This window comes from Tamandua tetradactyla, chromosome 3, assembly GCF_023851605.1.
Source record: "Tamandua tetradactyla isolate mTamTet1 chromosome 3, mTamTet1.pri, whole genome shotgun sequence".
Taxonomy (NCBI): Eukaryota; Metazoa; Chordata; class Mammalia; order Pilosa; family Myrmecophagidae; genus Tamandua; species Tamandua tetradactyla.
In genome coordinates, this window is record NC_135329.1 from 100074367 (window position 1) to 100087563 (window position 13197).

Here is a 13197-nt window from a genome sequence, read left to right on the forward strand (position 1 = left end):
TCCAGCGGAACCATGATATGTGGGGTTTCAGTGAGACTGAAATTGAGTAGAAAATTATGTCTACAATTGAGTAAGCAGGGCCTAGCAACCCCAAATGACCACACTTTCCGTTTGAACCAGAGATCACATCTAATGCAGAAAGAAGGCAATTGTTTTGGAAGAAATATAGATAACCAAGGAACTCTTTAAAGTCTTTCTTACTCATGTTACTCTCCTGTATTAGTCAACAACTTATATTGAAAATGATATTGAAGGAAAGTGAAGAACAGAGCAACCCTTGTTCCCTTTTACTTTCAGACCTTTTCTCATTTGTCAACAAGGCAACAATAGTAGAGATTATTTGGAAAATATTCCATATCAAGAAGTGAAATTAAACAGTTGAGTTAGTTTTATGCAACACTTCCACTGTTCTGGTGAGAAAATGTATATGTACATTCACAAGAAAAATTATTAATTATGAAAGTTTGATTACACATAAGTTAGAAACTCTTATAAATGCATTTATAACTGGCATTGTACAAGATAATAATGAATAAATAATTCATACTAATTTAACACTTTAATATTTCACATGCAATGACATTAAATAACCAACTAATACCATGACAAGTAAAGGGAGAGACTGTATAAGAAAGGAAAAAATTTTATGCTTTATTACCTTTAATGTCATAATTTAACTTCTTTTTGATCAAGGGATTGCACATTTTCATTTTGCACTGCACCCTGTAAATTATGTACCCAATCCTGACCCCAAATATCAATAATGGCAGGGTTGAGAATTTTGGGTTTAGAGGATATCAGGGGACATGGACAAAACTTGGCATAGTCAAAATTTGTTCTGGAGATAGAATCAACAGGAGTTGCTGATGCTCAATTAAGAATATTAAGCAAAGATGGCTAGTTTGGTGCTTGAGTAAATGGTAAACATGAAATAATGTGCCATCTAATTTAATCTACAGTGTCACAGTGCCATTGTGCTAAGAAATATATATCTCTATATGGATAGATGCATATCTTATCAATCATCTATCTGTCTGTCTATCTATCTATCTATCTATCTATCTATCTATCTATCTATCTATCTATCTATTTATCTACCTATCTATCTATCTATCTATCTATCTATCTATCTAAAGGCAGGATGCAACCGGTTTTCCAAAATCCCAAAACTAGTAAAGGGGCAGTGTCAGAAGTAAAATCCAAAGCCCTGGACTCCATAGAGATTTGTCCAATTGTCTGCACTGCTTCCAATGATGAGAAGGAAGCTGCAAACTAATGAGGCTTACCTGCAAACTGTAGAGCCAATTGTGAATAGAAGTTTGTTGAATAGAGCAAAGGACTATAATCCTTGTCTGCTATGATCTGTAGATTTTCCTGCTCCGTTGGTGATGTCATAATGAATATCTCTCTCACTATGACTTGTCAATACATTTGCCTCCTTGTATGGCATTTCTTTGAGGTTAGTCATAGAAATTGGAAAATACAAGTGTGTGAAATACATAGAATTTGCTCAGTTTTGTCATTATATTATATTCTATATTTTGCACCATTTATATTTTTCTTTATAAACACCTTGTCAAATATTTGAACAGTCATTTACTTTATCTGCAGTCAGTGAGAATACTAAATATCCAATCAAAACTAAAAAATTACCAAGAAATAGTATTCTAGAAAAATTCAGTGTATAAATATATTGAAATTTGTGAAAGCTCATTATAAAACATCATTAACTACTAAATACACAGAGATGCTGACATTTGAAACTTTAAATACGCCCTTATATATTTCTTATTATATAATACATACATTTGAAAATAATTGATCTTCTAATTAAAGTACATCTTTAAATTATACATGGCTCCGTTACACTAGCGACAATGAAATAGCCTCTGACATAGAAATGCGTTTATGCCAAGAGTTTCAGTAATTCAATTGTGAAGTAATGAACATTCCTTTATTTATCTTATGCTAATTTCTTAACTGTCTCCACCTGCTTATTTAGATAACCAGAGCCTGAATTTTTCTCTGAATATTTGGATCAAGTTCTAATAAGCTGAACTGCTTTTACCCTTTTCTTCTTCTCAAAATGTGTTGTTTCTCATCAAGCACACCGCTGAGAATTGGGGCCGAACTTATTAGCTTCTTAACAGAGCTTTTGCTGTCCCAGGAGGCAAAGTAGATTTATTCCCAGACAGAACCAAAATAAAGATATTGCTTTTAGTCCTACAATAACCTAATGTAAGAAAAAAAAATTAGCAACTTGCATTATGGGACTGCCTATGCTATCTTTAATTTATTCACTTACATGTCTGCTTTTCTCAATAGGCATGAGGCCCTCATGAATAAGAACCACATCCTAAGCTCTTCTATGCCCACTTCCTATTATAATGCCCTGACCATATGTGTCCAAAAAATGTCTGATGAGTGAATGAATACTGAAGAAAATCTTTATATCACTAGTACAAATAACTCCAGCTTGTAACAGTTAAGCCTCCTGACTGAAGGTCTTTGCCATTAATATGAATTAAAAGCAGGCAAACTACAAAAGCTGACTTACCCAGTTTAAAGGTTAATCGCGTCTTAAAGGTTTATTTTCTCTGTTTTGTTCTGTTATTCTTTTACAGAGATGTAACTTTGGAGACTACTTATTCTAATGTATCTGGAGAAACAACAAAAACAGCATCAACAGAACACCTGCTTCCCCTCCAGTAGCAAAATGGAGAGGCTAAGAATAAATGTTCTGTTATTAAAATGCCCAAGATCGAAAGTCTGCTCTTCTGTTTACAAGCTATGTGGAGGTCGGCTGGTTAACAATACTAAATGTCAATTTCATTCACAAGCTTCATTTGTCAAATGTAGCTAATAATAGAATCTATATCACAGAGGTGTTGCAATTTCAACATTTAAAAATAATTGCTAGGTATAGATCCAAGGGCATACTAAGAATGTGGCAGTTCTTAGCTCTTACTTCGTTAGTATGATGAGTTAACTCTTTCATCTTTCAGGTTCAAGGTAACTCTATTTCCTTTATTAGATCTTCTCTGGGACTCCTACATCCACTTTCATTTCTCCCTATCCTTATGTATATCATGCATTTTAGTAGAAAGGTGTTTGGGCACTGACAATTTTTTCAGCAACTTGAATTTCTTCGTGCTTGTTTCCCAGTGTCCTTTCATCTTCAAGGAAACAGTGGGATTTCTGCCCCCTGCCCCTCAAAGGGGCTCAGGACAGCAACTTCACCAAAAAAAGGGATAAGGGCTGCGTAGGGCAAGGTGGTTATTGGACACTGCCCAAAGGTGGAAAGCTAGAGGGTAAACAGCAGCTTTATTCTAGGGAACACCAAGGTACATGGCTGTAGAGCACATATTTATCATCTGTCAAAGGGCAAGAAAAAGAAAATCAGGTAGAAAAGTTTATACTTTGGAAGAAAGCAGGTAAAAAATAGCAAAAGCACCCCAAAATCAGATAACTCAAATCATTTACCAGTTGGAGAGACCAAGACTTACGCTCATGGGCATTGGCCATTGTTCTTGATGGATAAGTCCATTCTAAAGGTACAAGATAAAAACAACATGCTTTGTTGAAAAAACTTCATCCTTCAGGTATGAATTCATTTATTATCCATCTTATTGAATCTTCCTCAAGTTTACCTTTTACTCTCAGCAGATTGAAAGATTTTAAGAAATGCTCAATGAATTCAATTAAGTCAAAGGGTTCAACTTCATATAAATCTAAACATAATCATAAATATGCTGATAGTATGGGTTATTTTTCTCAGTCAGAAAATGGGAACTAAAGATGTGTATCTTCCTATAATTGCATCCTTTAAGAAGCAAGCAAGAAGACCTGCTTTCATCCAAAACAAAGCAACAGGTATCAGATTTAGCCTTCTGCTTAAACCAACCATAAAAATCCAACAAAATGTAAGAATCAGCATTTTAAAGAAACTGGTCATCAGGCAGTGAAGGACAGTCATCTCTGAGAGTGGGGAAACAAATAAGGAGGGCCCTACAATTGCCTCAGTTTATTGCTTCAGGTGCTTTTGGCTATTCTAAAATATACTGGAACATACAAAGGCATCTTTGCCTTTGTAATCATTCAGTAACTGTAAACATTTGTTAACTCTTAACTCTCAATTACAAATGCATGGAATTAACACAAAGTTCATGAACATGGGGTTGTACGGTGGAGCTTCACAGACTCCTGATTGGAGATGAGTTGAAATCCAGAGAGCAGGATGGCTAGGATCTGCAGGGCAGAGGAGAAGATTGAATGGATAAAGAAAACAAAACAAAACAAAAATACAACAGACAAAACCAATGGAGATCTGCAGATAAGAGAGACCCCCTAAGTATGCAGGAGAGCATAGTCATCAGGCATGCCTGTGGGAAACTATCTGAGGTTGTAGAAAGAACCATCAAAAAAAAAAAAAAAGAAGAAAAAAGAGAGAGAAAAAGAAAGGAAATAGTGCATGCAAGCACATAGCACAACAAATCTTGTTATTTTCAATGAAGGAAATATATTTTTATAAATGTCAGAGATTTAATTTTATTATTTAAAGCAAAATTTTTTGCCCTGATTTACTAGTAGATTTTCTGAAAGTGGCTGGAAAATGGTCACTTCAAGTCTTAAAAAGTATTGAACAGGAGAAAATAAAATTAATATATATCAAATAATGATTTCTAAAAATAGGCAGCAGCCTCAAAACGACACCCCTTTGTTTTGGGAAAACCACATCTCTTTGAGATATGCTTCCTCCTCTAAACTAGGCTGAAGTGGACATAGAATTTTTGAATGAATACAAAATAATTATGAAAAGGATTATTGGAAGTGGCCTATGGATGGGCCACCTACCATTAAAAGCAAACCTGACCAGTGCTATTTAAATATAAATGAGGTAAGTGAGGGCATTTTGTTCTCCTGGGTTGTTTTACATAGAGAGTTTCAAATTCCTAAAACCTACTTATCGGCAGCTTTTCAGGTTTTGCATCAATTGTGCAAAGGAAAGCACAATTTTCTAGTGCAGTACAGATTGATGCAATAAAAAACTAGGGCTGTAAGTAGATATGGCTAACAGTTTTCTCTCTGACCCTGTGGGGATGCTGCCCTTGTCTCTACAGGGTTCACATTCATTCAATCAGCAAGTTCTGCAAGTCTACTTAAGCTGTGTTAAATGTCTCATTTTTCCACAACTATATGGTCATGGAAAGATACTGACGGATTCCCTATACTAAGAGGAAATATATTTAAATAGATATTTAATATCACCTGAGATGTTCATGAACTTTGCATTAATTCCATGAATTTGTAACTGAGAGTTAAGAATTAACAAATGATTATAGTTACTGCATCACTACCCAGATGCCTTTGTATGTTCCAGTATATTTTAGAATAGCCAAGAGTAAATACCTGAGACCACTGGAACTCACTGAACTGTAACCCAGATGCCTTGATCTTCAATGATGATGCTTTATTGTGTAACTATATAATCTTTACCTTGTGATGGTAAGGGCTCATGATAACTTGTGACTGGCCCTGCTTGTACCCCCTTATATTGTATTACAACTTTGAAGTCTTGTGATCATGAAGACAGCCCCTTAATGTTTATTACTGGAGGAACCTGCACCAGCCCAGGTTCCTAAGCCCACTCTAATTCCTAAGCTATTTTACTAGATAAGCTATTTCTAATCAAAATTGGTCTGCCTGACCTAGGCAGTACCTTAAACTTTAGCCTACAAGTGACCTATTCCTCACTATAATACTAAAATTCACACCATCATCATGTTAAGGCCACCATTTTCTTACATGCATTCTGCGACTAGGACATAATCAATTGCAAATGTTCAAAAATTAGACTACCTGTAACTTTTGTTATCCAAGCTATATACTGATTATCCTAAACCTGCCTGTCTTTTAATACTATAAAACTCTCAGAGTTATTGTAGTTTGGGGAGACAGATTTAGGGCTCATAGGCCTTCTGCTCTCCTTGATTTGTGCTTTGCAATAAAACTCCTTCCCCCTTTGAAACCCTGGTGTTGTAGACTGGTTGTTATGTGTATAGGGCAGAGAACCCCTTCGCTGAACAGCATCAAGCTCCTAAAGATATTCCATTATTCCCCAAACTTATCTTTACCTGATCATTAAAGTGTGTTTTTAGCAAAAATAGAAACCTGTTCTCTAGTGATATTATCAAAAGCCCCTATTTTCTTGAGATTCCTTAACAACCACCCCTGAGGTCACAATTTCACCTTTTAATGTTTCGGTTATCTTCTGTGTATTTCCTCCAGCCAAGGGTTTCCCTTTACTACTTTTCTACTTTCTGTTATCTTCTACTGCCCAAACAACACATCTTTTTTTTTTCACATGAAATATATACTATAGAATTATATATTTAAAAACAATACATTCTCTCTATAGACATTCCATCCCTATTTAGAATCAATGCTGTGAGATCTGTACTAATACAGGAGCTAGAATTCATTAAGGGTTTATTCAGGGTCAGATATATTTTAGGTACTTTTCATGCATTGCACCATTTACTTTTCACAAAAGCCCTATGGAAGGAGGCATTGTTATTACAGCCATTTCACTAAAAAGAAAACCGAGGCTTTTGAGAGGTTTGCCCAAGGTCAGAAATTTAATAAGACAGAACTGAGAATTGAACCGAAGTTAACTTTTGCACTTTAGTCTTATTGTACAGAACAAAAATCATGTGTCTGGGCGACAGTATTCTTTCATGATAATCACGTTCAAGATTAGAGGGAGAACCAGGAAACCATGCTATTAAGTTAATATTTATTTATATGCCCATGAATATCAGGAATGAATTTCATTCTGACTGTTCTTATACAGCGGTGACTTACTACTTCTCTCTTTTCCTGTGGTTAAGAAATCTTCAAAGAGCCGTGTGCCTTATTCAGGGAGTTGAGAGAGGTAGTTAGATCATGCTGTCCTTCTGCAGTCAGACAAAAATCCAGGAGTTACTCACTGAATCTTTCCAAAGGGAAAGATTCAGATGAGATCTGATCAGTAAGCCCTTCATACCTGTAAAAGAAAGCTCTATAGGTGGGCGGGAGAGAAGAGCCTGGGCCGTGATTTGAGGACCACTCTGGGGCCTTGCAAGAGCCTCAGGATGTGGCAGGTGTTCTTGGGTTTCTACCCTCCCTGCCCCTTATCTCCCCAACTCCCACTGCCCTAGCCATTGGGGTTAGGCAGCCACATTATCATGTTTTTATCCGATTGCCATACTTTGCACATACCATATTATAATTGCCAGTATGTTTGTTGGATTCGCTTACTACACTTAATGCTTACTATGTGTCAATGTGGTTTAAGGTGCTTTGTATTTGTTAATGCATTTAATTCCTAAAACCCTTAGAATAATTATCATTATTTTTCTGAGTTCATATTTACAAGCAGGGCACATAACTTTCTCGATTCCATACAAGTAGCAAGGGGAGAAGCCCACATCCCATCCAAACCCAGGCATTTGAACTCTGGAGCTTGCACCCTAAACTGTTTCATCTTATGGCACATATGTCCATTACAGCTAGTTCTATTTATCAGTAAAGAAAATATGCCTTGATCTATTTATATATCTATCTATATATAAATTGGCATGTATAATATATATGTATGTCTCATAGTCTAATAATAGTCTAAACGCATTCCTCATCTGAATATATACTTTGTAAATAAAGTGCAGTGCTGCTCTTAAGTCATCACTTGATAATCCTTCTCAAATAAAATAAAACCAATGCCTCAATTCAATCAACATAACAGCAGCATTTATCTGTTGAGCCCGCTCTATGGTGTAGATACTGAACTCAAACTTTCCGTGAATTACTTCCTTTAATTCTCCTAGCCTACTGTGGTACACATTTTTCCAGTTTTGCTGTTGAGGAAACAGAATGACTGCAATAGGGTAAGCTATCAAATTCACACAGTTATAAAGCAGCACTCAGCTGCTATCATAAACACTACAACCTACTGCCTCATGCCTCAGTTAACATTATTTTCAGCTTACATCCTTTACAAAGTTCATCTTGAGAGCCTTGATTAGGTACCTATGAAATTCCTGCCAGATCCAGGTGTTAGGCCTCTGTTCTTTTCTACAAGTTTGATCTCCAGATCTATCCTTGTTCCTGGGAATCACCCTGATATAAATTGATAAGCAGGCAGAAGTCCTGTCATTTGCCTGACTACCAAGAACATGTCTTTGGTTATTTGCTGTCGTTGGGAATTGGCCTTGTGGTCCTGTGTGATAAACTGATCTTTTCCAGTACTCTGTCATATCATCATCTGAACTGGAGGTGAAAATGGTACAATGGGGAAAAATAAGATTGTCCTTGGTTGATTAAACTACAAATCAATACCTTACGGATGAGATCAAGGTTGCCTTAAAATAGAACAGTTCTTTATGCAAAGAACTCTTAAAATATATAAACTATAGTTAGCAGTAATATTTTAATATTCTTTTGCCTATTGTAACAAGGTACTATACCAATGCTAAACATCAATAATAGGGGCATATAAGGGTATGAGATTTTTCTTTTTGGAGCCATGAGGGTGTTCTCAAAACGACTGCAGTAGTGAACGCTCTCTGTGATTATACTGACAGCTAATGATTGCATATTTTGGATGGATTGTATGGTGTATGAATAAAACTTTATATATATATATATATATATGTAATGGCTCCAAGGCTAGCAATATTTAACTGTGATCACCTCAAAATTTCAATCTTTCAAATCAAGTGTCTATTAAAAAATGGCTTGGTTAATAATAGAACATGGAAAGAGCAAAAAAGCAGAGACAAATACTGGCCACTTCTTTTCAAGTAGTGCCCTGGGAGAAGGATTCCTGATAATAATCTCAAACTGTATGAACCACACACAGTTCTTTAGATAAATGCATTAATCTACACTATTTGGGGATTGTTGCATATTCAAATCATAATGAATTCAAATTCCCCCTGTGTTAATGTTACTCAAAGTTTGATCATAACTTGGCTTTAATATGATATGCCAAAAGGAAAGAACATCAACCAAGAAATGTGAATATCAGCTTCCTCTGGCAATTATCTATCTCTTGCAAATGAATTGTCACTCTTGTTCTGAACATCATTTCATCGGAGCAGTGTTAATGTAACTCAGCATTCAGAACTAATCAAGTCTGGGATACACCTGACAAGGCCAAGTTTCTGAGCCTAGAGAGCTGAAGGTCAGATGTGAGACCTTAGAGAAGCCAGTCTCCAGGCCTTTGTTGGTGACACTCTAACCTCATTTTCCTTTGGATGCTTTCAGCAACATCTTGTTGGGCTCTTGAACTTCTTTAGAAAGGAAAAGAATAATCTGCCAGGAAACTCTCACTTCTTTCCATGACATAGTGGAGACATAAAATTGGTCTCAGTTTTAGCGAGCTGCAACTTGGTACATAATGAGACATACAGCCATAAATAAACACTCTCAAAGTTTGTGCAAGATCATGTTAAGACAGATGCCATAGCTTGTAATTGCAATATACTGCATATTACTGAAACTTTTCATAAAATCTAATGAGATTCTAACTTATAAGGAAAGAAGCATAGGGAAGCTTGTAGTGACATAATTGGATGATACCTTCTGCCAGAGGGCAAAAGAAGCTAAAATGCATAACTGGTATCTGTGTTCCTAAAAGACAAGGATTCAGAAAGATGTTTAAAATTTAATAAGTCCAGTTTTGATTACACTGTCTTTTTTTTTTTTTAATGCTGTATGGCAGGGTCACATTTCATTATTTTTCCATGAGAGTACTCCATTATTGCATTTGTTGAATTTTTGTTTGTTTGTTGTTTGTTTTGCTTGTTTGTTTGTTTATTGGGAAGTGGATGGTCTGGGAATCGAACCCCGGTCTCCTGCAAGGCAGGGGAGAATTCTGCCACTGAATTACCCTTACACCCCCTGCATTGTCTTTGGAAAGCTAGAATGAAGGTTTTTGAACAAAGGGTTCCAGAAAGGGTAATTAAAAAGTCCCCACCACTGAAATCTTATTAAATAAGGTCATTCAAAAGATGTGGCTCTTTTGCCATGGAAATGAGAAGCAGAAGCAAGCTAAAGAGACAGCCCAGACTTCCAACTTTGTGCTTGAACTCCCCAAAAAGTCTCCTTATTTTAGAGGAGGCACCAAGAACTGGGAAAAGAGTTCAATTTGACTTAAGTCAGATGTAAAGAAACATCTTGAAGAAGTAAAGGAACAGTGAGTCCCGTGTTTCATCTTCTGAATCTTGTTCATTAATGAAGAACACAAAATTCTTCATGGAAATGAATATCAGCTACATGTGGGGTCAAGGAGGAACCCAGCAACACCCCCTCTAAGCTAGAGAGCCGCATAGAGTGGATATTGACACAGCCAGTAACAGGATAAAGCTGGCATATGTGAATGTGATGACGGGTGAGCCAATAAGCCTTAGACACAGCTGAGATACACAGGGGGTGTCTTTAGTCTTCATTTACAAGCAAAGAGGTCAAGGGAAAGTCCTAGACTTTCAGTGCAGCACATTTCCACCTTTCTTCAGGCCACAGGTTACTAGAGGCTTGTTGATAAATTTACTGAAGAAACCACCGGTTCCATTTCTCACATATGTGACTTAAGAGCACAGACCTTTATAATTTGCTTGTTAACTCCACCCCTTATTAGCTGTGTGACCCCTGGCAAGTTACTTATCTTTTCTAAACCTCAGCTACCTCAACTGTTAAACTGGGAAAGAAAATGCTTACCTCATAGAATTGTCATGAGAAGTAAATAAGACTCAGTTTCTAAAGCTTTCAATACATATTCATAGGAACTTATATTCACAGCCATATGAACTTACCATATTCATATTCATGGTAAGTTTATTTAATCTTTCAACAAGAAATCTAAACATTATAAGTGACATAGTGCCTTTCTTATATTACACATTCCATGTGTAATTTATACAGAGTATATAGTGCATAGGGTACTTTTCATATTTATGTGTGTTAACTTATTAGATAATATAAAAAAGCAAGATAGAGCCCAGCATAAGAGCTCAATAAATAGTTGTTTTCCTCTTTTCTTATTAGCTACCACATGCCTCTAAGTTGGATGAAAATCTAGGATGAGATTAATGATCATTCTTCCCTTGTCATGATTTATAAGTGTGATTATATTTTGGATAAACAAACTTAAAAACTTTTGGATAAAAGATATTTCATTTATTAGAACCGAGAAGATGTCAAGATTGTCTTTAGACTGGTTAAGTCTTGCTAGTTCAGAAAAGACTTTTGGGACAATGAAGCAGAAATAGATATATCAGAAAATTAATCTTCCTTCCTGTTCTCTCCACTTAATGGCCAAGACAACACCCAGTGAAATGGAATTGGTGTTTGGAATAGAACGTGTCCCAGCATCTTCACTCTCACTTGAATATTAATATGGAATGATTAATGAACCTGTTGTTCAACATGTTAAATTACATAACAATGAAGAGATTAAGTATGCCTTTCCTATTATAGAGTGCTGCATTTTAAGTCCTAATGTGTAAAGTAGACCATTAGTTTTCAGTTAGACTTTGTAATAGATTTATTTACGAATTTATCTCACCTCTGTTGCAAGCAAATCATGCAGCAAATACTTATTTCTTCATTCTACTTAAAAAGTTGAAAGCTTGTTCTGCAAGTAAATAATGCAGATCTCTGACCTTGAGTTTTCTGCATAACTGTCATTTTCAGACCAATTAGGATGGATAAGTAAGATATTCAGGACTTAATACCTCAACTTACTTCTGACACTCCCAGTGAAACCACAGTATCTAAAGGTGTGAAAAACCTAAGGGTCTTCAATATGAAAATATAATTTATAATCATAGCACATATTTAATAGCATCTGTGACTATTCCCGTAGTATCAGGTATTCAGTAATTTTTGCTTACAATTAGAATAGATGAAAAAAAGTGTTCATCCTTCTTCCCAGTCTAGGATGAATAATTACCTTTTATATGTGTTCCCAGATTTCATTACACCAGTTATTTCTCAGAATGACCAATGGTTTTCCAAGGGGAAACTGTGAGAATTATTTGATGAAGACTAAGGCAGGAGGTTACCAATAGAAAAATGGATCTGTAGACCTGCCATTTATTTTTCAATTGATGTGTACACTTCATTGGGTATGTTGGATGCTCTTCAATACACAAGAAGAAAGGAAGGCAGAAAAAAGTTGATAAATAAGCTGTTAGAGTGTATGTGTTTCTGTGTATGTTAGAGTGAGAGAGGGTGAAAGACAGAGAGAAGGAGAGGGGGGAAAGGGGAGGGAGGGAAGGAGGAGAGGGAAAGGGAGAAGGCCAGGGAAAGGGAAAGGGAGAGGAAATGGGGAGAGAGAGAGACTCCAGGTTATGAATTTTAAATTAAGTACTATATATATTAGCCACTCAATGTTGTTACTAAAACAAGTAAAATAGAACTTTTTGGAGCATTTTAGTTATCCATTTACTTAAGTTCCACGAAGCACATATCTTCACAAAAAAGAATATTATAATTTCTGCCTTATCTAAATTAAGAAAGGTATCGGGAAAACAAACTTAAATGTAATCTCAAACCACTTATCCAGCAAGTCAAATTCCAGTTTTTCATAAATGGGACTTTCATAATCTCTGAGAAGATGGATCATCATGAGGCTAGACAACTTCACAATCTCCCTCTCTAAATTTAATGTAAATAAATTTCTTTGGGATTGTCCTGAGATTTCTTTCTAGCTTTGTCACTCTTAAGCCAATCTTAGGAATTTGGGCTTTGGCATGCTAAAAGTATAATAGGATATGTCCACTAGAGTCTCAAGCTTCAGTTCAACCACTTTTCTTTGGAGTCCCATTGGATACACAGATGTCCAGTGATTTGTGAGTGATTCATCCTTTACTTCTCTATTCTTAATATTCAAATGAGAAACTCCTTAGAGAAGAACTATGAGGAGAGGCTAGTTTTTCAGTGATATGCACCCTGTGTCTCTCTCTCTTCCACATTTTAGGTAGCCTAGTCACTAACTGAATCAGTAAGAGGAGCTTCAGGGTCCCAGGCTGATACCTCATTGGCACACACGCTACAGTCTTAAGTCTGTACACTGGATGGTAGTCTTGCCAGCAAAGTGCTCCACAGCCCAAACAGTTCCTGCTGTTGCATGGCTGATTGGTTACATGCTCTCTG

General features: G+C 36.1%; 1 long non-coding RNA gene across 1 annotated transcript in view; it reads right to left on the reverse strand.

Moving 5' to 3' along the window:
* The window catches only part of LOC143676264 (uncharacterized), a 145434-nt gene extending 143522 nt beyond the window's left edge, over positions 1-1912 (reverse strand). The window contains exons 1-2 of the long non-coding RNA XR_013171961.1: positions 1807-1912; positions 1287-1452 (exon numbers count right to left, since the gene is read on the reverse strand). This is a non-coding gene — a long non-coding RNA (uncharacterized LOC143676264). The remainder of the gene's footprint in view (positions 1-1286; positions 1453-1806) is intronic.
* Between the last annotated feature and the right edge of the window lie 11285 nt (positions 1913-13197).